This window comes from Ceratotherium simum, chromosome 31 (genome assembly GCF_057802395.1).
Source record: "Ceratotherium simum simum isolate JZ-2026a chromosome 31, ASM5780239v1, whole genome shotgun sequence".
In the NCBI taxonomy this organism is placed as follows: Eukaryota; Metazoa; Chordata; class Mammalia; order Perissodactyla; family Rhinocerotidae; genus Ceratotherium; species Ceratotherium simum.
The window spans coordinates 18,120,324-18,145,970 of NC_141930.1; positions in this window are offsets into that span (position 1 = coordinate 18,120,324).

Genomic DNA, 25,647 nt, shown 5'->3' on the forward strand with positions numbered 1-25,647 from the left:
AAAATGTTAAAAGTTTGTTTTAAATGCTGGATGATGGCATGATATTCCAACCACCTTTATGTTCATTGGAACTTTATTTCATCGTCAGTAAGAGAGGCTTCTTTCTCACTGTATTCTATGTTACGGCCAAAGCAAACTACTCATATTCTGTCAAACAGATCTTAGTCTTTCACACTTTCATGACTTTACACAGAATATACTTTCTTCCCAAAATGCCCCTTACTCTCTCTGTTTGGCTACAGAACTTTCCCTCAATATCCAGCATAGTGATCTCCTCTTTTGTGAGCATGTCTGATTTTTCCAGACGGTCTCATTCTGACTCATTCCTTTTGTGCTTAACTGGAAATACTTATTGTTTTCTATTCTCATAACTTTATTTACATGTCTCCCTTACTAGTTTGTGAATTCTATAATGGCAGGGACTCACATAGTTTTATGAAACCATCTTACCAACTGATAGCATCTCCACTAATGATCGATCAGAGAGATCCATACCAATCACATTCCATACTCTATTTGTGTTAACAGTCAGCTTGCCCCCTGTGAGAGCTTAGACTTTTGCTATAGAATAGCATTTAGTTAAATATGTATATGTGTGTGTGTGTCTGTGTGTGGCTGTGGGCATGTTATTATCAATATTTTAGGAAAGTATTAGCTAAAGCTATTTTATATTCAAGTATTTAAAATTCGAAGTTGTAATAATTTAAAGCCTCATCCTATAAACTCAAATGCATGCATTATAGGCAGCACAGAATCTGTTACCCTTCTATCTGATATGATTTTTGCTGCAAAATTTAATATGAGAGAGATGATTGTTTCTGTAATGAATTTGCAAATATGTTTCCATTTTGAAATATTGTGTATTCATGTGTGCAGGTGTCAGCTGGATAAATATATAACAGCTTTTTAAGTATTACAGATTTTACTCAATGATGGAGTTGGAATCAATACTTATAAAATAATCTGCGGAAGCTTATGTGTCAATTATAAGTGACAAACTCTGGGCCTGGTATATAGAGTGCGCCCTGGGCAGCACTTTTTCCAGGTCTTCATGGTACTAAACTGTTTGAAGGAGAGCCCAGCAGCTGTTGTGTGAATGTGCTGAGGCATTAGGAAACAATTTTCTCCAAGTTACCGCGCAAAGGGCACGATCTGCTCCCCATGAGACAAAAGCCAATCCATCAAGAGGAAAGATGGTGGCAGAGAAAGGGCATTTTATTAAGCAATGAGCTAGCTGATCAGAAGATGGTGGACTAGCATCCCAAAGAACCATCTTAAAAGGGTACAGAATCTTGAAGCAGTAATGTAAGACTAGTGGTCTATAGAGGAGGGGATCAGGAATGTTGACCCCTGCCCTTGCAGACTGCGAGTCGTCACACCAGATCTTTCAGTTGTCGTAGATGATGGCTACCAGTATAGGGTCTCTGTCCGGGGGTCATCACATTCCCAGGGAACTTAAAAAGTTATCATCTTATTGCAGCTGAGAGGCTTATACTCAAGCAGGGGCCATAAATCCATAAAGCATGTATACCTCCTGGAACGTGCATATCCAGCTGGGTTAGTTAATCAGAGGTCATTCAAAGTTACAATATGGCTTCTTTTCTACAATATGGCTTCCTTTATGTCAACCTTGTGTTGAGCTGGTATCACAAGTAAATTGAGCTTTAAATTCTGTAGAATTTTGGGGGGATTGCAAATGGATGCAATACTTTATAGCTTTAAGAAATATGAGGGCCGGCCCCGCGGCTTAGCGGTTAAGTGCGAGCACTCCACTGCTGGTGGCCCTGGTTCGGATCCCGGGAGCGCACCGACGCACCACTTGTCCAGCCATGCTGAGGCCGCGTCCCACATACTAAAAGGATGTGCAGCTATGACATACAACTATCTACTGGGGCTTTGGGGGAAAAATAAAAAAATTAAAAAAAAAAAAAAAAGAAATTTGACATAAAGAAACAAATACTTTTAAAAATATCATAAGATTGCATTAAGCAGCAAGTTCAGAGATCCTGGCAATAAATGAAAGTGAAACTATAAATGAGTCTATATTCATTTTAAATGTATCTACTGTAAGTTTCATAACACTCAAATGAAATACATCTCTGAAAATGTGGCACTAATTTCCCGAAAATTCTTACAAATTTTCTCACGCCAAATGTGAAGAAAATGAAAATTTAAAACCATGGGAATGTTTACCTAAACAGATGGAATCTAGAGAATCAAAGAAATAGGAAGAAAGGACAAAACATGATCAAAGTGGGGCCGGCCCTGTGGCTTAGCGGTTAAGTGTGCCCACTCTGCTACTGGTGGCCCGGGTTCAGATCCCAGGCGTGCACCTACGCACCGCTTCTCTGGCCATGCTGAGGCGGCGTCCCACAGACAGCAACTAGAACGATGTGCAACTATGACATGCAACTATCTACTGGGGCTTTGGGGAAAAAAAGGAGGAGGATTGGCAATAGATGTTAGCTCAGAGCTGGTCTTCCTCAGCAAAAAGAGGAGGATTGGCATGGATGTTAGCTCAGGGCTGATCTTCCTCACAAAAAACAAAAAACAAACAAACAAAAAAAGGTGATCAAAGCAACTATAAAACGCTCACGTTTTGCACTGGTGAACCTAAGAAAGCAGACAGGGCCGGGAGGTGGGGAGTCGAATGGGTGCTGTGTCCTTGACTGCAACCCACTTCAGAGACTGGAATGCACTGGCTGTGTGCCCACCAAATCTGTGGGAAGGGCAGCTTTCCCCCGTGAAGTCTCTCAGGTAAGGACTTTGTAATTGCCTATGGTCGGAACAGAAAGATCACATATAAAATTCTGGCCTAGGGCAGGATCCTCAAATGCCAATCTAAGTAATTGGTATTTTTCTTAAATTGAAGTGTTCTCTTCTAAGGAATAGACCAGTCTGACCTCATCTATGAAAAAAAAAAATCACAATGGAGATAAATGATTCGATAAGGTATACAGATCAGTTTATAGCCTTATAGTTAAAAATTGAGCTAAGTGGATCATTATTATATTTGCAGATAATATTTAGTTTTAAATTTTAACTCAAATTCATTTATTTAAATATTAGAATAACAATGACTCAAACAAAAATAGTCAATTGATCTTTGACAAAGGTGCAAAAGCAAATCAATGGAAAAAGGATAATCTTTTCAATAATTTGTACTGGTACAATTCTACATCCACATGCAAAAAAGTGAACCTGGACACAGATCTACACCTGTCACAAAAGTTTACTCAAAATGGATCAAAGACATAAATATCAAATTGAAAAGAAGACTTCTGGAAGAAAACATAGGAGAAAACCTATGAAACCTAGCCCTAGTTTGCTAGGGCTGCCAAAGCATTATACCATAAACTGGATGGCTTAAATGACAGAAATTAATTTTCTCACAGCTCTGGAACCTGGAAGTCCAGGAACAGGTGTTGGTAGGTTTGGATTCTCCTGAAGCATCTCTCCTTGGCTAGCAGGTGGCTGCCTCCTCACTGTGACCTCACACGGTCTTTTCTCTGTGTGCATGTACCCCTAGGGTCTCTCCCTCTTCTTATAGGGACAGTAGCCATAGTGGATTAGGGCCCCACCCTAAAATCCCCAAAACTGACAATACCAATTGCTGGTGAGAATGCAGAGGAACAGGAGCTCTCCTTCATTTCTCCTGGGAATGCAAAATGATACAGCCACTCGGAAGAACATTAGACAGTTTCTTTCAAAGCTAAGTAGTTTTACCATTTGATCCAGCAACTGTACTCCTAGATATTTCCCCAACTGATTTGAAAACTTACGTCCATACAAAAAACTTCATCCAAATGTTTATAGCATCTTTATTCATAATTGCCAAAAACTAGAAGTGGCCAAGATGTCCTTCAATAAATGAATGGAAAAACAAAGTATAGTGCATCCATACAAGGGAATACTATTTGATGATAAAAAGCAATGTGCTATCAAGCCACAAAAAGATTTGGATGAATCTTAAATACATATTGTTAAGTAAAAGAAGCCAATCTAAAACATTTACATGATTTATGATCTCGATTATACACTATTCTGGAAAATGCAAAACTATGAAGACAATAAACAGATCAGTGTTTGGGTTTGATTGGGGATGGGGAAGGTTGAATAGGTGAAGATTTATTTTAAGTAATGAAACTCTTCCTTATGATAACGTAATGGTGGGCATATGATGCTATGCATTTGTCAAAACCCATAGAACTTTATGGCCCAAAGAATGAATCTTAATGTATGCAAATTTCTAGAAAGTAATTTAGGTGGTCCAGAGATCTCAGAATGAGATGCAGATGATGACAAAATAATCTAACTGAGTTCTTAAATCAGTTAAACAAGGAGACCATTAGACTGACATGGATTTAATGCTTTAGAAGCCTACGTAAGCAAACCAAAACCTAAGCCTGAAATGCCTCAAGATTGAGAAATCAAAACATAAGGACTATCACAAACAGCCAACCAGGCTTTCCCAAATAAGGCAACCACATAAGCTATAGCGAATCAAATAATTTCCTTGCTTTGCTTGCACTTTTTCTCTATAGAAGTCTTTCCCCTAGCTTCTGTTGGTGGAGTGCTTCTAATCACTTCCAGTTTGGCACTGCCTAATTCCAATCGATTTTTGCTCAAATAAACTCTTAAATTTTAATATGCCTCAGTTTATCTTTTAATAGTTCTACAAATGTATAAAACAACCTCACTGGGAGAATGAAATGTAGGAAACAACTGAGATGGGGGAAAGGTGCTGACTTAAGTAACTTTGGAAATTAATAATCTGTAAGACCAAAGGCAAAGAAACCTTTCCAAAAGCACTGTACTCTAGTTAGTAATGTTATTTCCCACAGGGATCCATCTTATCAATTCTGAAACACGTTTAGATACTTGAACAGACACTTCACCAAAGGAGATATATGGGAGGCAATTCAACACACAAAATGATGTTCAACATTACTAGCTGTGAGGGAAATGCACCACACCACACACATTAGAATGGCTAAAATTAAAGTTACTCACCATACCAAAGGCTGGCAAGAATACAAAGCAACTGGAACACTCATATGTTGCTGATTGGAATGCAAAATAATTCAACTACTCTGGAAAACTATTTGACAGGTTTTTATGAAGTTAAACATAGACTTACCATATGATCCAGCATTCCCACTCTTAGATATTTACCTTAGAATAAAGAAACATTATCTTCACACAAAAACCTGTATTCAAATATTTATACCTGTTCTAGTACAATTGCCCAAAACTGGAAACAGCTTGAAAGTCCTTCACTGGATGAATAGATAAACAAACTGTGGTCCATCCATACAATAGAATGCTACTCAGCAATAAAAAGGATGGGATATTTGTATGATTTAATTTTAATTAGTGTAAATTTAACTTTAAAAACAGATATTTGATTCAGTTATTGGAAATTTTTAAGGTATGTTTGGAACAGCTTGAGTATGTGAACCTTCTTTTTCAACTACAAGTCTTATAAAATCTAAATACAGCTCAAATATATCTGATAAAATTTAATTTTCAGGGCCGGCCCGGTGGCTTAGCAGTTAAGTGCGCGCGCGCTGCTACTGGCGGCCCGGGTTCGGATCCGGGCGCGCACCGAGGCACCGCTTCTCCGGCCATGCTGAGGCTGCGTCCCACATACAGCAACTAGAAGGATGTGCAACTATGACATACAACTATCTACTGGGGCTTTGGGGAAGGAAAAAAAAAAAAGGAGGAGGATTGGCAATAGCTGTTAGCTCAGAGCCGGTCTTCCTCAGCAAAAAAAAAAGAGGAGGATTAGCACAGATGTTAGCTCAGGGCTGATCTCCCTCACAAAAAAAAAAATTAAAAAAATAAATAAATTTATTAAAAAAAATTTAATTTTCAAATCAAGATGTGTTGTAAGTATGAAATTATATACTGGATTTTGAACACTCAGTACAAATCAAGAATATAAAATATATTATTCATTTTTATGTGGATTGCATTTTGAAATGGCAATACAAGCATACCTTATTTTATTGCACTTCACTTCATTGGGCTTTGCAGATAATTCGTTTTCTACAAATTGAAGGTTTGTGGCAACCCTCTGTCAAACAAGTCTATCAGAGTCATTTTTCAAACAGCATTTGCTCACTTCATGTCTCTATGTCACATTTTGGTAATTTTGTGATATTTCAAATGTTTTCATTATTATTATATTGACTGTGGTGATCTATGATCAGTGATCTTTGACGTTACTATTGTAATTGTTTTGGGGTGCCACAAATCGTGCCCATGCAAATCAGCGAACTTAATCGATAAATGTTGTGTGTGTTCTGACTGCTCCACTGACTGGCTGTTCCCCCATCTCTCTCCCTCTCCTCAAGCCTCGCTATTCTCTGAGACACAAGAATATTGAAACTAGGCCAACTAATAACCCTACAACGGCCTCTAAGTGCTCAAGTGAAAGGAAGAGTCACGTCTCTCATTTTAAATCAAAAGCTAGAAATGATGAAGCTTAGTGAGAAAGCATGTCGAAAGCTGAATAGGCCAAAAGCTAGGTCTCTCATGCAAAACAGTTAGCCAAGTTGTGAATGCAAAGGAAAAATTCTTGAAGGAAATTAAAAGTGCTACTCCAGTGAACACGTGAATGATAAGAAAGTGAAACAGCCTTATTGCTGATGTGGAGAAAGTTTTAGTGGTCTGGGTAGAAGATCAAACCAGCCACAACATTCCCTTAAGCCAAAGCCTAATCCAGAGCAAGGCCCTAATTCTCTTCAACTCTATGAAGGCTGAGAGAGGTGAGGAAGGTGCAGAAGAAAAGTCTGAAGCTAGCAGAGGTTGGTTCATGAGGTTTAAGGAAAGAAGCCATCTTCATAACATCAAAGTGCGAGGTGAAGCAGCAAGGGCTGATGTAGAAGCTGCAGCTAGTTATCCAGACAGTCTAGCTGAGATCATTCATGAAGGTGCTACACTAAACAACAGATTTTCACTGTAGATGAAACAGCCTTCTATTGGAAGAAGATGCCATCTAGGACTTTCACAGCTAGAGAAGAGAAGTCAACGTCTGGCTTCAAAGCTTCAAAGGACAGGCTGACTCTCTTGTTAGGGGCTAATGCAGCTGGTGACTTTACGTTGAAGCCAATGCTCATTTACCATTCTGAAGATCCTAAGGCCCTTAAAAATTATGCTAAATCTACTCTGATTGTGCTCTATAAATGGAACAACAAAGCCTGGATGACAGCATATCTATTTACAACATGACTTACCGAATATGTTAAACCCACTGTTGAGACCAACTGCTCAGAAAAAAAATTTGTTTCAGAATATGACTGCTCATTGACAATGCACCTGGTCACCCAAGAGCCTTGATGGAGATGTACAATGAGATTAATGTTGTTTTCATGCCTGCTAACACAACATCCATTCTGCAGCCTATGGATCAAGGAGTAATTTTGACTTTCAAGTCTTATTATTTAAGAAATACATTTTGTAAGGCCATAGCTGCCATAGAGAGTGATTCCTCTGAAGGACCTGGGCAAGGTAAATTGAAAATCTTCTGGAAAGGATTCACCATTCTAGATGCCATTAAGAACATGTGTGATTCATAGGAAGAGGTCAAAATATCAACATTAACAGAAATTTGGAAGAAATTGATTCCAACCCTCATGGATGACTTTGAGGGCTTCAAGAGTTCAGTGGAGGAAGTAACTGCAGGTGTGGTGGAAATATCAAGAGAATTAGAAGTGGAGCCTGAAGATGTGACTAAATTGCTGCAATCTCATGATAAAACTTTAATGGATGAGGAGTTGCTTCTTATGGATGAGCAAAGAAAGTGGTTTCTTGAGATGAAACCTGCTCCTGGTGAAGATGCTGTGAAGATTGTTGAAATGACAACTAAGGCTTTAGAATATTACATAAACTTAGTTGATAAAGTAGCATCAGGGTTTGAGAGGATTGACTTCACTTTTGGAAGAAGTTCCACTGTGGGTAAATTCCTACCAAACAGCATCGTGTGCTACAGAGCAATCATTCTGAAAGGAAGAGTCAATCGATGCAGCAAACATTAAGGTTGTCTTATTTCAAGAAATTGCCACAGCCACCCCATCCTTCATCACCAACCACCCTGATCAGCCAGCAGCCATCAACATCAGTCAAGACCCTCCACCAGCAAAAAGATTACAACTTACTGAAGGCTCAGATGGTGGCTAGCATTTTTTAGCAATAAAGTATTTTTTAATTAAGGTATGTATATTTTTTTAGACATAAAGCTATTGCACACTTAATAGACTACAGTACAGTATACATGCACCAGGAAACCAAAAACTTTGTGTGATTCGTTTTATTGCAATATTTGCTTTATTGCGGTAGTCTGGAACAGAATCCACAATATCTCTGAGGTATGCCCGTATGTTGGATTTGTTTGGTTATATAAAAATATTAATAAAATTTAAAAAATAATAATGACATGAAGAGCAGTGAAAGTTATCATGTAGCTAATACAAGGATGCAAGGAAAAATGAAATGACAGTGAAAAGTCACAGAATGCTAAAGAGCTTTGGGAAGATACAGGAGATAAGAAAAGGATTCAAAAGGGAAGATGATTGCAGTTAGTTGCACACCACAGCGATGTTGGTGCTGAACTGCTGAATTTAGGCTCTGAGGTTCCACTCACCAAGTATTCAACTAATTTCTCTTTTAACAAATTGCCCTATGGAGATCATTGAGTTTAGCATCTTTTAAAATTAATGAAGAGGAGGATTCCAAATGCTTCTGTGCACTCCATCAATAATTGCAATGTTCCTTCAGAGGGAGAAGTTATTTTAGTTGGGAGAGGTTTGATTCACATTTTAAAGGTGTAAAACCAGTTCTTAAGGTGAATGCTTTGTGTTATGTTGATGGGTCAAATTTTGCCAATTTAAGGGAAAGGTAGGAATTTAGGATATTATAATATAAAACTTAATACCATATTTGCATTTTCATCATATGGAGGCATCTCTTTATCTTTTTATTATCCTACCTAGAAACATCCGTGCTATTGGGTGAGAGATAACACAACACAGCAGTCTTGAAATCTCTTTCTGTGTATTGTGTCAGCCAGAATGGCATTCTGCTACCTCACTTCTTACAGGCATTCTTTGCCGGTACATACAGTGTATACAATGAGATTCGAGGTTCAAATCAATTAATAAAATGTGTGTTTTTGGCTGTTTATATAATAGTAGAATATTTCCTTCAGATATTATTTTTTAATCAGTGATTAAATCTCTCTCACTTTTCCGGATTCTGGTGGAAGACAGTCTGTGTCCCAGTTGATGGTGCTGGGAAAATATAAGGAGAGAAGAGAGGCTGAGTAATGGATTTAGTATTTATTAGCCTTTTCTTCTGTATAACTAAATAATGACTCTCACTTGCTTTTCTCTTCAGTGCCTCCTAGATCATAACAGGGTCAAGGAGGACTGTAAGACATATGAAGGAATGTTAATATGATTTATTTATGAGCATGTAAGGTGACCGTCCCAGTCTCACGATTAATCATAGCCCACGAAAAATTTACTAGTTGTTTTTATTTCATCCTATAGAAAAGAGATAACCAAAGATACAGGCTACAAGGTTAACATGGTCAAGATATATACCAACTTCTTTCTTTCAGTTTTTTAATATCGGTAATAGGTTTCATTTGATTTTATGAGAACCTTTAAGTAACAAATGAAGGAATTTCTGCATTTTGAGCAATTATTCCATTTTAAGTGCTATTTATTAAAGGTTAATGGTTCATTTGGTTTTTAAAACTAAACTAAAAAATTAAGTTAAATTAATTAACCTAGTAATAACAAAAAGGAAGATGAAAGAAAAATATGCTCAGAAGATTTTTTTATTGCTATTATTGTTTTGAAGCAACTGTACACTGTATATTTAGATGACAGTAAAAAAAAAAAGAGAGAAGTACCAGACCCTCCAATATCTAGACTCCAAGCTACTTTTAAAAACTCCTTGTCCTATTTCTCCAATTAAACCTGATTGTTCTGCTTACTGTTCTCCAGAACTCACCTTGGCTTTTATTTAGATCATTTCCCCTAGTTAAATACCCTCCTCCCCCTCCTCACTTGAAATCTACAAATCTTTGAAGCCCAGCTCCAACGGCACCTTCTCTACCTACCCGACAATTTCTCCCTCTCCCGGATCTGCCCCCTGGCTCATATTCAACGGTGCACATTGGGACAGCACACAAGCTAGCATCCATTCTGATTGGTTAGCTTACTTTTTATTCAGTGGAAATTGTGACATATCAATTGTAACTTTTTAAATTTTACTTCTGCTACCCATTATTAATTCAACAAATCTTCATTGAGCCTCTGCTCTAGACCCTGGGGATAAATGGTACAAAAAATCAACTCCTCAGTCTTTGCCCTAATGGAGCATATACTCTAGCAGGCTTTCATTTGCATATTTGACCACGATTTGATTCTAATACTATGTCTTTGATAGTTATATTTATACATTATAGATCTTATGTCTGTACCTATATTTCAAACACTTATAGTAGAGTCTTAATCTTTGTATCTGACATAATGCCCATAATAGAGCTTACAAAACACAGAGTCAAAGAAAGACTCTCAAAGAAAGAAGACTCTTTAGAGATCCGTTAAAAATAGCTGAATTACAGAATAGGAAATTGACAGGGAAAAGACTCAAGTGTCAAGCCTACAGTCACATGGTGAGATAGTCTGAGTAAGCACTTCTTGATTTGATGAACGTGAAGAAATCTCTCATTCAGAATCTCATGAGTCTTTGCCAAACTATCACCTTTATTCACTGGTTTACATTTTTCCTGTCATCAGTGGTTTATTTGGTAACAGATTTCAGAGACATATTTTCAATGAATCTCCCTATTTTTACAGATGGGAAAATGAGCCAGAAGACAATTTGACAATTTGATTTGTTGAAGAACAAATCAGTTGAATATAGACAAGCAGCAGCAGCAATAGCAGCAAGAATATACATAAACTGTAACTTGGTTTTTTACAGGGCAGTGAGCAGAGGCATGACTTTCACTGATGAAGACCAGAGGCAAAATTGAGTAATCAAAACCTAGAGTCATGAAACAGAATAGAGTGCAAAACCAGATGCACACACACAAAGTCATCTGATTTGGAAGCATAACACTCTCTAGATCTTAACATTCATGCCTTTAGTCAGATCAGAACGTCCAGCCCAAACAGGATGGTACAGACTCCATTTCTCTCTGCTCCTCCTGGCTAAGTACAACTATAAACCCCGAAAATAACACAATATGCAACCAAAGGAGACCTCTGAAAGGTGGTAAGGGGAAGGGGAACTTGTCTGGGACCCCAGGACTGTGGCATTTTTATGCCCCCTCCCACAATTAACAGAAGAAAGTAACCCAGGTCTGGTGTTTCCTGACATCCAATCTAGCAACAGAAGAGACAGGTCAGGGGCCGGCCCCGTGGCTTGGTGGTTAAGTGCGCGCGCTGCGATGCTGGTGGCCCGGGTTCGGATCCCGGGTGCGCATCGAGGCACCACTTCTCCGTTCATCCTGAGGCCGAGTCCCGCATACAGCAACTAGAAGGATGTGCAGCTACGGCATACAACTATCCACTGGGGCTTTGGGGGGAAAAATAAAATAAATAAAATCTTTAAAAAAAAAAGAAGAGACAGGTCAGGTAGGTTCATCCTTCCCCTGAATCAAACAGGAGTCCCACCAACACCAGGCAAAACTAGGTGAGCCTGCTGAGGGGAATCCACTGAGAGCGTGGCAAATTTAAGTGTCCAGGGAAAGGGTTCTCCTTTCCTGGCAGGCCTGAGGGTCCCCTCCCTCACTGACAGATGCCAGATCAGTAGGATGTCACCTGCAAGAGGAAACCCACCACAAGAAGTGGCCTGGCTGGGAAGCCTCTTCTTTACTATGGGCCTCAGACTCCCCTTCCTGACCCAGAATCACAGGGGGCATGGAGAGGAGGTATTCTGCCACAACGAGCCCCTGGGCAAGCAAATAACTTCATTGCCAAGGACCTGAGACTCCCTTTCCCCATGAAGAGAAACCAGGCATCCCGGCCTGGGACAACCCATCTGTCTCATTAGACAACACCAGTAGGGACACATGGGAGCCCTAGTGGTAAAAGAATACCAAGTGGACCAAAACGGTACCACAAAGGCTCTGAAAATTAAACTGTCATTAGAACCACAGCCTACAAAATTAGACCAGGACCTGCAGGGTAAACCAAAACAGGATGACTGCCTGCTAAAATGAAAGATTTAAACAGGAGGAAGAATCTCCAAACATAACCAAAATGTCCAAGATGCAATAAAAAATCACTCATCATACCAGGCACAAGGAAAATCACAACTTGAATGAGTAAAAACTATCCTATCAACTGATATCAACTTTGAAAAGAATCAGATGTTGGATTTATCTGATGAAGGAGTTTAATGCAGCCATCATGAAAATGTTTCCACAATCAATTACAAATGCTTATAAAACAAATGAAAAAAAAAAAACCCCAGCAAATCTCAGCCAAAAAAACATTAAAAAGAGAGCCAAATTGAAATTTAGGAACTGAAAAATATAACAGAAATAAAAACTTACTGGATGGGCTCAACAGTAAAGTGGAGATGGCAAAGTATAGGTCCAGTAAAGTTGAGGACAGATCACTAGAATTTACTCAATTAAAACAACAGCGAGAAAATAGAGTTGGAGAAAAAATAGCCCAAATCTCACAAGCTGTAGGTCAGTAACAAAAAGTTCCAACATTTGTATCATCAGAGCCCCAGAATGAGAGGAGACAGAGTGGAGCTGAAATAGTGTTCAAAAATAAAATGACTGAAAATTTCCCAAATTTGGTGAAGGATACACACCTACAGATTCAAGAAGCTGAGAGAACCTCAGCTAGGAAAAACTCAAATATTCCACAACAAGATATGTCATAATTAAATATCTGAAACTAAATACTAAGAAAAAGTCTTGAAAGCAGCCAAAGAAAATCTATGCATCACCTATGGGGGAAGAATAATTCCAATGACAGTGGATTTTTTATCTAAAATCACAGAAGCCAGAAGGAAGGAGCACATTTTTCAAGTATTGGAAGAAGAGAATTGTCAATCACAAAATCTATATCCCCTGAAATTATCCCTCAAGAACGTAGGGGAAATAAAGACATTCTTGGGAGAAAGAAAACTAAAAGACTGTCACTAGCAGACCTATCCTTAAAGATTGGCTTTAAATGAAGTCCTTCAAACAAAAAGAAAATGATAAAAGAAGAAATCTGGAAAATCATGAAAGAAGAAAAAACAACAGAAAGAAGAGAAATATGGGTACCTACTACACGCTATCCTTCTCAGGAGTTTAATAAATTATATTTAATGATTGAAACAAAAACTATAACACCATCTCTACTCAAGACAATATTTAAAATTGAGGAAGGTAAAGGGACCTAAATGGAAGTAAAGTTTCCACACTTAAAGTAGTAAAATGTTCATAGCAGTTGACTTTGTAAGTCACATATGTATATTGTAATGCCCAGAGCAAGCACTAAAAAAAACTATACAAAGAGATGCACTCAAAAACACTGTAAATAAATTAAAGTGGAATCCTAAAAAATGTGCAATTAACTCACAAAAAGACAAGAAAAGAGAACAAGGAATGAGAACCAAAGCAAATAAACAGAAAATAAATAATAAATTGGTAGATTTAAGCTCTAAAATATTAGTAATTACCTTAAATTAAATGGCCTAAATACACCAACCAAAAGACGAGGATTGGCAGAGTGAATAATAAAACATGATGGAAGTATACGCTGTTTACAAGAAACTCACTTTAAATTCAATGACATAGGTTGAAAGTAAAGGGATGGAAAAAGACATAACATGCAAATATTAATTGAAAAAAAGCAGAAGTGACTATATTAACATTATATAAAGTAGACATCAGAGCAAAGGAATTATCTGAGAAAAAGAGGGACATTATATAGTGATAGAAATATCAATCTACCAGAAAGACACAAGAATCCTAAACAGGTACTCATCAAAAAACAAAGCCTCAAAATACATGAAAGAAAACTGACAAAGCTGAAAGGTAAAGTAGACAACTTCACAATTAGAATCGGGGACTTCTAAACACCATCTTAGCAACTGAGAGAATTACTAGACAGAATATTGGCAAGAATATAGAAGTTCTGAATGACACAATCAACCAATAGAATAGAATTCATATTTAGAGGAAAATACTCCATCCAACCAACAAAGAATATATAATTTCTCAAATGTCTATGGAACATTCACCAAAATAGACCACATCTTGGGCCATCAAACAAAGTTTAATCAGTTCAAAAGATGAAAATTAAACATTGCTCTCTGACTATAATGGAATCAGACTAGAAATCAATAAGAGAAAGACAACAGGAAAATCTCTAAAACATGTTGCAATTAAACAACATGCTTCTAAATAATGCATAGATCATAGATGAAGTCTCAAAGCAAATAAAAAATATAGAGAACTGATATTTTTATCACTATATAATGTCCCTCTTTTTCTCAGATAATTCCTTTGCTCTGATGTCTACTTTATATAATGTTAATATAGTCACTTCTGCTTTTTTTCAATTAATATTTGCATTTTATGTCTTTTTCCATCCCTTTACTTTCAACCTATGTCATTGAATTTAAAGTGAGTTTCTTGTAAACAGCGTATACTTCCATCATGTTTTATTATTCACTCTGCCAATCCTCGTCTTTTGGTTGGTGCAGCATATGTGCTGCTTTAACATGTGGTGAAACTGGGAGGGCCTTGAATGGGATAACTGCAAGTTCTGCCCCTCAGTCTGATCCTGTGGATAAAGTCCCCTAGCCCAACAACACTTCTCACGCAGGGGACAAGGTGCAGTTCCTGTTTATCTCTGAGAGGCAGGTTTCAGTTTTCTGCCAGCCCATGGAATTATTCAAACAAGCCAATCACATCTTCCTGTGGGAACCAAGAGGCACCCCACTCTCTTGATACTACAAAGCCTGCCTCCCACAGTCCCTGTTGTTCACTCTGTTCCTGAGTGCAACTCCTCCGTGTGGCTCTGCATGGTGTGTGGTATCCTCCTCCCCTAGGCTGTGAGTCTATGTGACTAATAAACTGTTGTCAATCTCATCTATTCAGTATCAAGTGTCATGTGGTTGGCCATCCACATAACCCTAGGGCAGGAACCCCTCCCTCACTAAAACACTACCAAATCTCAACTAAGATGAAATAGATAATCTATATATTCCTGTGACCATTAAAGAAATTGAAATAATAATTTAAATGCTCCCCAAAATAAATCTTGAGGCTCAGGTGATTTCACTGGAGAATTCTATCACATATTTTTTGAAGAATTATCATTAATTTTACACAATTTCTTCTGGAAAATAGAAGAGGAGGGAACATTTCCCAATTCATTTTATGAGGCTGGTATTCTCTGATACCAAAACCAGACAAAGACATCATGAGAAAAAGAAAGCTACAGATGAATATCTCTCATGAATGTAGACACAAAATCTTAGTTTGTATCCCAAATCTAACAATATATTAAAAGAATTATACATCATAACCAAGTGGATTTTTTCCAGAGAGGTAAGGGTGAAAAAACATTGAAAATCAATGTAATCCATTGTATCAACAGGCTAAAGAAGAAAAATCTTATGATCATATCAGTTGATAAAGAAAAGCATTTGACAAAAGCCAAAACTTTCATGATAAAAACTCTCAGCAAACTAGATATAGAGGGTAACTACCATCACTTGATAAAGAGCATCTCCAAAAAACCTACAGCTAGCGTTAGACTTAATGGTAAAAGTCGAATTGCTTTCCTCCTGAGATCAGGAATAAGAAAAGGATGTTTGCTCTCACCTTTGCTGTTCAGCGTAGTGCTATAAGTTCTAGCCAGCGCAATAGGAAAGAGAAAGAAAAAAAAAAAACAAAGAAGGAACACCAATTGGAAAGGAAGAAATAAAATGATCCCTATTTGAAGATGACATAATTGGCTACATAGAATATTCCAAGGAATTTACAAACAAACTCATAGAACTAATAAATGCATTCAGCAATGTTGCAGAATACAAGATCAACAAACAAAAATATTAATCACATTTCTATATACTAAAAATAAACATCCAGAAACTGAAATTAAAAGCATAATACCATTTATAATCACTCCAAAGAGAACAAAAAAAGCTAAGTATATAGTTAAGAAAACATATGCATGATCTATGCTGAAAATTATAAAACCCTGATAAAATAAATAAAACAAGACCTAAATAGATGGAGAAATGTACCATGTTCATGTTATGTTCATGAATTGGAAGACTAAATGTAGTAAAGATGTTCATTCTCCCCAAATTGATCTATAGATTTAATGCAATTCCTATTAAAATCCCAGCAGAATTTTTTTGGAGACATGGACAAATTATTCTAAAATTTATGTGACAAGGGATAGAGTCTACAATAGCTAAGACAATCTTGAAAAAGAAGAATAAAATAGGTAGAGTCAATCTCACCAATATAAAGACTTATGTTGTAGCTACAGTACTCAACAAAGTGTGGTACTGTTGGAGGAACAGACATATAGATCAACGGAACAGAAAGGAGAACCCAGAAATAAACCCACACAAATATGTGCAATTAATTTTGACAAAAGTACAAAAGTAGTTCAATGGAAGAAGGATAGCTTTCTCAACACATGGTGCTGGAGCAATTGGACACCCATAAACAAAAAAATGAAGCTTGACCTAAACCTCACACTTTAAACAAAAATTAACTCAAATTGGATTAAATCTGCAAGTTTAAATGTAAAATTATAAAATTCTTAGGAAAAAGTAAGATAAAATCTTAAGGATTCAGAGCAAGACAAAGAGTTGTTAAACTTGACGCCAAAAGCACAATCAATAGAAGAGAACTTGATAAACTGGACTTTATTCTAAATTTAAAACATTTGCTTGGGGCCGGCCCGGTGGTGCAAGTGGTTAAGTGCGTGCGATCCGCTGCAGCAGCCCAGGGTTTGCCGATTCGGATCCCCGGCGCGCACCACACCGACGCACTGCTTGGCAAGCCATGCTGCGGCGGCGTCCCATATAAAGTGGAGGAAGATGGGCACGGATGTTAGGGCAGAGCCAGTCTTCCTCAGCAAAAAAAAAGAGGAGGATTGGCAGATGTTAGCACAGGGCTGATCTCCTCACAAATAAATAGATAGATAGATAGATAGATAAATAAATAAATAAATAAATAAATAAATAAATAAATAAATAAATAAATAAAATAAAATAAAACATTTGCTCAGCAAAAGACCCTGTTAAGCAGATGAAAAGATGAACTACAGACTGGAAGAAATTGTTTGCAAACCACCTATCCAACAAAGGACTAGTGTGTAGAATATAGAAAGGATTCTCAAAACTCGACAGTAAAAAATAAACAATCCAAACAGAAAATAGGCAAAAGACATGAATAGACAATTTTCCCAGAAGGATACACAGATGGTAAATAAGCACCTTAAAAGATGTTCAACGCCATTAGTCATCAAGAAAATACAAACTAAAACCACAATGAGATATCACTACATAGCTATCAGAATGGATAAAATAAAAAATAGTGATAATATCAAATGCTGCTGATGATGTGGAGAAACTGGACCACTCATACATTGCCTGTTAGAACGTAAAATGATACAGCCATTCTGGAAAATAGTCTGGCAGTCACCATGTGATGCAGCAATTGCAATCCTGGGCATCGATCCCAGAGGAATGAAAACATGTCCACATAGAAACCTGTACTGGAAATTTCATAGCAGCTGTATTCATAATAACTCAAAACTGGAATCAATCCAGATGTCCTTCAACAGATGAATGGCTAAGCAAATGGTATTCCATCCATACCACGGACCACTATTCAAAAATACAAGGAATGAACTATCAATACAAGTGCTAACTTGAGTGAATATCTAAGGAATTATGCTAAGTGAAAAAGGCAAACCTGAAATGTTTCAAACTGTATGACTCCATATTAACGTTTTTGAAATGACAAAACTTAGAAATAGAGAACAGATTAGGGTTAGGGGAGGGGACAGAGGAAGTTGGATTTGGTAATCAAATGGCAACAGGAGAGATCCTCATGGTGAGGGAACTGTTCTTTATCTTGACTGCAGTGATCAATACATGAATCTACATACGTAATAAAATTGTATACAAATGCGCACACACATAAATGAGTACAGGTGAAACTGAGTAAGTCTAAATAAATTCAACAACAATATCCTGGCGATGATAATGTACCATTATTTGTAAAATGCTAATATTGGGGGAAACTGGGGAAAGTGTACAAAAGATCTTTCTTCATTGTTTTTATAGCTACATCTGAATGTATAATGATCTTAAAAAAGATTTTAATTAAAATAAGTTTAAATAGTAAGTTCAATTAACGTACAACGGATGTAACAGGATTGATTTCTTTTTTTGGATTACTAATTTCAAAATATTGGAATATGAGAAACGTTTACTTTAAAACTACAAACAACATATATTTAAATAGCTCTTCATATAATTTATAAAGCAAGTCATATCCATTACATCATCTGACTCTTATGACCCTCTGAGATAATGCTATTGTTAATTCAATTTTATAGAGGAGAAAATGAAACGCGGAGAGGTGAAAAGATTTGACCATCTCACTGTCAGCAAGCGAGAGTCAGGAGTCTAAAACAACTCTTCTGATCCCGTATCACATCCTCTTATCTCAATAATTCAATCATTTGTTGATGATTCACAAAGACTTTCAGATTTTACACCACGCCAGGTTCATCAATAATCATGTTAGTCATGAATAATATTATAGATGGAGAGACTGTAAGAGACTTGGTTTGGATTTTTAGTGACATGTTTTTGATGTCAATGTTCCCTTTCTCAACAACGCAAAAAATTTTTTTAAAAAAAAGGCTTGTTTGAGCTTCCTGCCAATTTGAATAAATAGAATTTTACTAACTAGAAACCTTTAAATATATGTGAAAAACCTTCCAGAATAAAACATATTAATGTAAAAAAAAAGAACAATTTTGTAATGAAAAGGAAACTAACATTACGGACCAGGTATGTATGAAGGGCTGTAGACCAATCTGATATGTCATAGAATTTTTGATTTGATGCAGAAACGTTTTTATTCTTGTTCATTCTTGTACTGGAACCTGTGGTTCACAGGTGCTAATTTAATAAAAATGCACAATAGTCAGTGAATCCTCTTCGGGGGCTATACATTCCGATACATGATAGTGAGCTTTCACTATTCATAGCTATCAGGATATAACTGTATAACTTGCAGCCAAAATAGTTACCAGGAAATATCATCTAAATTTAATCCTGAGCCTGATGACTTGATTTGGTTTCATCCCTGGTTGCATTAGCTAGTTGAGAGCTCATATTTGTGGAGAAACAAAACTTGAATTATATCACTGAAAAGAAAAACGATTACTATCAGCAACAATCTGAGTTATTTCTCGTTTGAATAGAAATCATATATTTGGACATCTGTTAGGATAAAAAGCAATTTAAAAAAATCTTTGAAATACTCTAGTAAATTTTGTATGTTCGCTAAAAGATAAAATCAACACACTTTGCCTTTATTAAAAAATTTCTGTGGAATTACAGCTGAGGAGTGGGGTCATGAGCTAGAAATTACAGTTCAAAGTACCAGAACTAAATTTCTTTCTATCAAATTGAAGTCAGTGCAATTATATTTTTTATTTATTGACACCACAGAACCTTCCAAAAGCATTTGAAGCTGGCAGAACTAAATAACATCTTCACCTTACAAGAGGCATCCATCTGACAACCTCTTGAACTGAATAAATTTGAGAAGAGTAATAAATTTAGAAGTAAAATACAGTCCATACCTGAGTTCACCAAATTAAAGCAGCTTTACTTGGCAAGAGTGCTTTGTACTCATGAATCCAAACAATTGTAAATTTTATAAAAGAGTCACTAGTACCCTCACCACAAAACAAAAACACAGATTTTGAGTCTCGGACAATCTTTCTTCCACAAACGCCCGAGTCCATCTACTCATCTCAGACAGATCTTCTTCAGGTGATTGTGCTTCCTGCAAAGAGAAGCCCAAGTTCACGTTCAGTCACCGTGACTATGGCTGTGCAGATCCATGCGGCTATTCGTGGTACAAACACGAGCTGGCTGTGCCAGGAAAGAAGGCCCCTAAAAGCCAGAGGATGGAGTTGGGCTTCCCCCGCAGGGTTTTAACGGTGAAGAAGAGAGGGAAACGCTGTGCCAGTGTTTCCTAACTTTTTATTTGTTACATATTCCTTTGAGAAGCCAATGAAAGCTATGGACACTTTCCCCAGGGGAGGGAAGAAGGCAGATATATCCGTCCATACAAAATTCTTAATGATTGCAAGGCATTCGTGGAACCCTAGCATCTCCTTCACCCAGTCCTTTCTGGATCCTGTTGTCATCTGCTGTGCTCACCAGCTCTTGGTCCTGCATTCTTATAACTTTGGAGCCATTAACACTCACCCACCTCCCCTGCCACATTTAGCTCTGCCCTAAGCTTTGTCTTTGCCAGCCTTGGTGGTCTAGTGGTTAAGATTCAGTGCTTCCAATACCCTGGCCTGGAGTCGTTTCCCAGTCAGGGCACCACACCACCCATGGTTGTCATATTGTGGTGGCTGCATGTTGCTGTGACGCTGAAAGTTATGCCAACAGTATTTCAAATACCAGCAGGGTCACCCATGGGGACAGGTTTCAGCAGAGCCTCCAGACTAAGAAAGACTAGAAAAAAGGACCTGGGCACCCACTTCCGAAAAAACTCGGATACAGCATGAGAAGATGTGAGGATGGTGCAACAAGTTCGGGCAGGGTTCTGCTCTGCTGTACACAGGGTGGCTAGGAGTTAGAATTTACTCAAGGGCAACAACAACAAGAAAAGCTTTGTCTTCAATCTTTCCCTTGGTTCTAACAGCTCAACATTAGGCCAACTTCAGTAAAAACAGCCTGCATTTATTTTTGCAAAGTTTATTATATGTCAAGCACCATATTAAATTCTCAAAAGTATTACACAGAATATGTATTGTGACTTCTGTATTTTACTGATTAGCTAACTAAGCCTGGAGAGGTAAAGTAACTTCCCCAAATCACACAGAGAGCTTCACACCTCGATTGGAACCTAGGTCTATTTGACCCTCAACCTTCACTCTTAATTTCTGTTTTCTGAGCACCTGAATCTATATTTTAACGCTCGGCAGGTACTCTAATTTTCCAGGGAGTGGAATCTTGTCTTCCTACTTCTTTTGTCAGTTAGGCCTTTCCAGGAACTAGAATTCTGCTCTCTGCTGTCAGGTCACCCCTGAGGATGACTGCCTCCTACCAGAACCAGCCTTTCCTGCCCATCCATAGAAACCTAGGGGCTCTGGACCTCTTGAAAGACCGTTCCTGGTCAATGAAGCAGCACCCATCTTTAGGGGTTTACATAAAGATTAAATGTTCCCATTTTTCCTAGTTTACAAATTACATCCTTGAATTTTTTAGAAAAGAATTTTAGCTAGCTTAGCAAATATTTTCAGACACTATTGCTTTTCAGCAATTACTTTGACACTGGTATTGGTTATACTGGATTCTTTTTAAAAAGATATCATATACGATTGTTTCTAAGCATTAACATTCCCTCTCCTGAATGCTCAGGTTAAAAATTAGGTTCTTGATTATTTCTTGTTCCACCCAGTTTCCTCATATTATTCCAGTGGGTTTGTCTTTTAAGATCTGCCCATTCATTGTGTTCATTCTTATTCTTTTAGCAGGAAAATCTGATCCATTATTTAACTTATATGCCAAGACCAATTGTCAAAAATTCATATTTAGTCCCAGGGCATACGTTGTTGTTCATGTCTGAGAGCAACTATTGTAACTGTTCAAGCTCAAAGACTCTGTATTTTTACCTACACAGTCTAAAATGAAATTCTTTTTTATTTCCTGTAGCACCTAGTTTAGAGATAAACATACAGCAAGGTTTTGGAATTGAGGTGAAATGAATGCATGCTTCATCAAATATCATTTATTATTCTGGGAATTTTAAAAGAAGATATTACTATTTTAGGTGATGCTGCAGTTTCCAAATGACATGCATTATAAAGTCACATGTGTAATTATACATGGAAATATTTTTTAAATAACCGTATGCAGTAGAATATCAAAGAACCCAGAAGGTTTTTTAAATCACATATGTCGAAGACACAATCACCGTAAGTCATTGACATTTCCATTTAAGCTAGTATCTCTAATTGAAGAATAGGTAATACACACATAGTTGCTTAAAAACAAAAAAAACAAGATAATTGAAAAGGAAAACAAATGTAACACTAGATTAGGTGATATAAATCACAAGTGCCCCAGGCTCAACTGAAAAGCCTTAACAATATGGTGAGTTTTTTTCAAACTCACATGACCGTGATCCTTCTCACTGTATATCAGAAATGAATTATTTTATTGGAGGTTCTAGAGATGAGCATTCTACTTTTTTCCATGTTTCGAGGCCTCTTCCACCCCTGCTTTACTTGGGGATATCTTTACAGTATAGCACAGTATTTAAAGCCAGTGACTGGGCCGGCCCCGTGGCTTAGCGGTGAAGTGCTCGCACTCCGCTACTGGCGGCCCGGGTTCGGATCCCAGGCGTGCACCAATGCACCGCTTCTCCGGCCATGCTGAGGCCGCGTCCCACATACAGCAACTAGAAGGATGTGCAACTGTGACATACAACTATCTACTGGGGCATTGGGGAAAAAAAGGGAGGAGGATTGGCAATGGATGTTGGCTCAGAGCCGGTCTTCCTCAGCAAAAAGAGGAGGAGTAGCACAGATGTTAGCTCAGGGCTGATCTTCCTCATAAAAAATAAAATAAAATAAAATAAAGCCAGTGACTGAAATGACCAATAACTGCTTAGCTGTGAAGGTTCTCTCTACTCCCTCAGGGTACTTCTATGTGGAAACTGGCCAACACTGCTAGCAAATTATTGGATTGTGCTTGTGTGGACTATTGTGTTTACAACATAATTATTTTTTGGAATTGATTTGTATCATCACTATGAAATGGTGGCATAAAACTCCAAACTTTGTGTTGAGCCTACATTAAACTTTAATGCAAATAATAGAGGGAAATTGGCTGTAATTGAGGACTACAGCAGGATCAAAATTTGTAAGTTTACAGGTGCTCTTGCAGTGAATATATGAATCTAAAAGTTCCAAAATTTTATCAGTAGGTGAATTTCTGTTAATTTTAGAATACATGTCTCTATTTTTAACATTATTCCATAATAACATAAATTGTATGATCTTGTTTTACCTAAGTAATCCTGTAATTGAAAATTTATGCAGTTTTTTTGTTTCTGTGGTCTATTTTTATGACCTTAGAACCAAAAGGAGGAAATAAGTGAAGGAAAAAATGTCTAAAGCCTACAGAAAACACTTGTGAATAAATGAGAGCTAAATGATTTACCTTTGCAAGAACCTTTGAGTTTTCTAGTCATTAAATTTCCTCTAAAAGTCATACCTGATGTTTTCCCATTTAGTTAGGTTAATATCTAATATTATCCTTCATCACCCATATGACTAACCCTTTTAGTCAAAACTATCAGATGATGTGGACAAAATTCCTTTAGTTAAAAATTCTCATGTGGAGGGAAAGGCATTTTTTTCCAAAGATAAGAATCGAGAAAGTCTGGCAGACATGAGTTATTCTTGAATATTTGAGGTGCTAGGTTCAAGATCCAAATGATGAGTCTTACTTTCTTCATTACACATAATCCAAAGTTAAGGGAGTCAAATAGCTTTCATGACAGACAAAAGCAATTCAGCTTATTGGTTCTCATGTGATGGAGAATAAAAGGATTAAAAATAATAATCAAAACAAAATAAATAATAGTAATGAAAATTAAATTTTACCAAGAGCTTATGAAATCATGCCATTCACTAAATATTTTACATGTTCAAATAATTAAGAACCTTAAAACATAAGTGACAGGGCCGGCCCGGTGGCTTGGCGGTTAAGTGCACGTGCTCCGCTACCGGCGGCCCGGGTTCGGATCCCGGGCGCGCATCGACACACCGATTCTCCGGCCATGCTGAGGCCGCGTCCCACATACAGCAACTAGAAGGATGTGCAGCTATGACATACAACTATCTACTGGGGCTTTCAGGGTAAAAAAAAAAAGGAGGAGGATTGGCAATAGATGTTAGCTCAGAGCCAGTCTTCCTCAGCAAAAAAGAGGAGGATTAGCATGGATGTTAGCTCAGGGCTGATCTTCCTCACAAAAAAAAAAATAAAAAATAAGTGATATATTTATTCTCAGTTTACAGAGATGTTGAAACTAAGGTTTAAAGAATATCCTCAAGGGGGCCGGCCCAGTGGCATAGTGGTTAAGTTCGTGCGCTCTGCTTCGGCAGCCCGGGGTTCGCAGATTTGGATCCGGGGCGCAGACCTACACACCACTTATCAAGCCAGGCTGTGGCAGGCGTCCCACATATAAAATAGAAGAAGATGGGCACAAATGTCAGCTCAGGGCCAATCTTCCTCAGCAAAAATCGGAAGATTGGCAACAGATGTTAGGTCAGGGCTAATCTTCCGCTCCAAAAAAAAATATCCTCAAGAACACACAGCTAACAAGTGGCAAAGTTGGGTCTTGACCTCAGAAACATGTAACCTTGGAGTACATGGTCATATTCATCATGCTATTCTGGCTCCCCAGTAATGAAAACTTGGTGAATGATAACTTTATAGCTTTATTACATTATTCATTCAGCACTTCCTATGTACTGGTCACTCAGTAGGCATTATGTTCATCTAAGTCTAAAGAAGGTACAATTCCATTCAAGAGTCTGCTATTGAACAGAGAAGACTGTCCTCAGCTATGGAAATATAGTGAGAAATAGAAACATATCAACAGGAAATGACAATTTACAGTGAGAGTAGACCATATGAACTTTAATTGCAATCCAACTCAAGGAGTAGTTGCGTTTTATTTCTGGTTTTCTGACTGGCTGCAGGAGAAGAATTTCTGGTCCCTGCATGTAGATGAGAGGAAGCTGGTAGGAGCCAGGAGGCCAGCATCAACCATGTTCAAAAGCTCTAAAGAAAGTGAGACACGGTGTCTCAGAGGACTGAGTGTGAGCAACTCCAGAGTTGACTTTTTCACATCATTATGTTAAAAAAATGGCTAGAAAAACTTATTTTCCCATAAGAGACTCATAGCTAGTGGGCTCACTCCTAGAAGGTTTTGTAAAAATACCAGCCATTCAAAGAGATTGAAAATTCCATTTTAAAAATTATTGATTGTCTAACATGTGCAGGTATTGAGGAAAGAGGAAAATGGAAAAAAGAAAACGTAAAGAGAAAATGAACAAAACATTGTAATAACAGAACTAAATGCCTTAATAGAAGTTAAGCATTATGGAAGGTTGGAAGGAAAACAAGACAGAACGGTTGCCTGAGGTTGTTCAACCTAGAGTCTTCACAAATGCCTTGACATTGGTGAATCTATCAAGGTACAGGGCTGACTCTAGAGGAAAACTGGCAAAGCCTTTTAGGATTAATTACTTGATCTTGGCACTGTCTTAGGATTATCAAATTTTGGGGTGCTGACATGCTAACTAA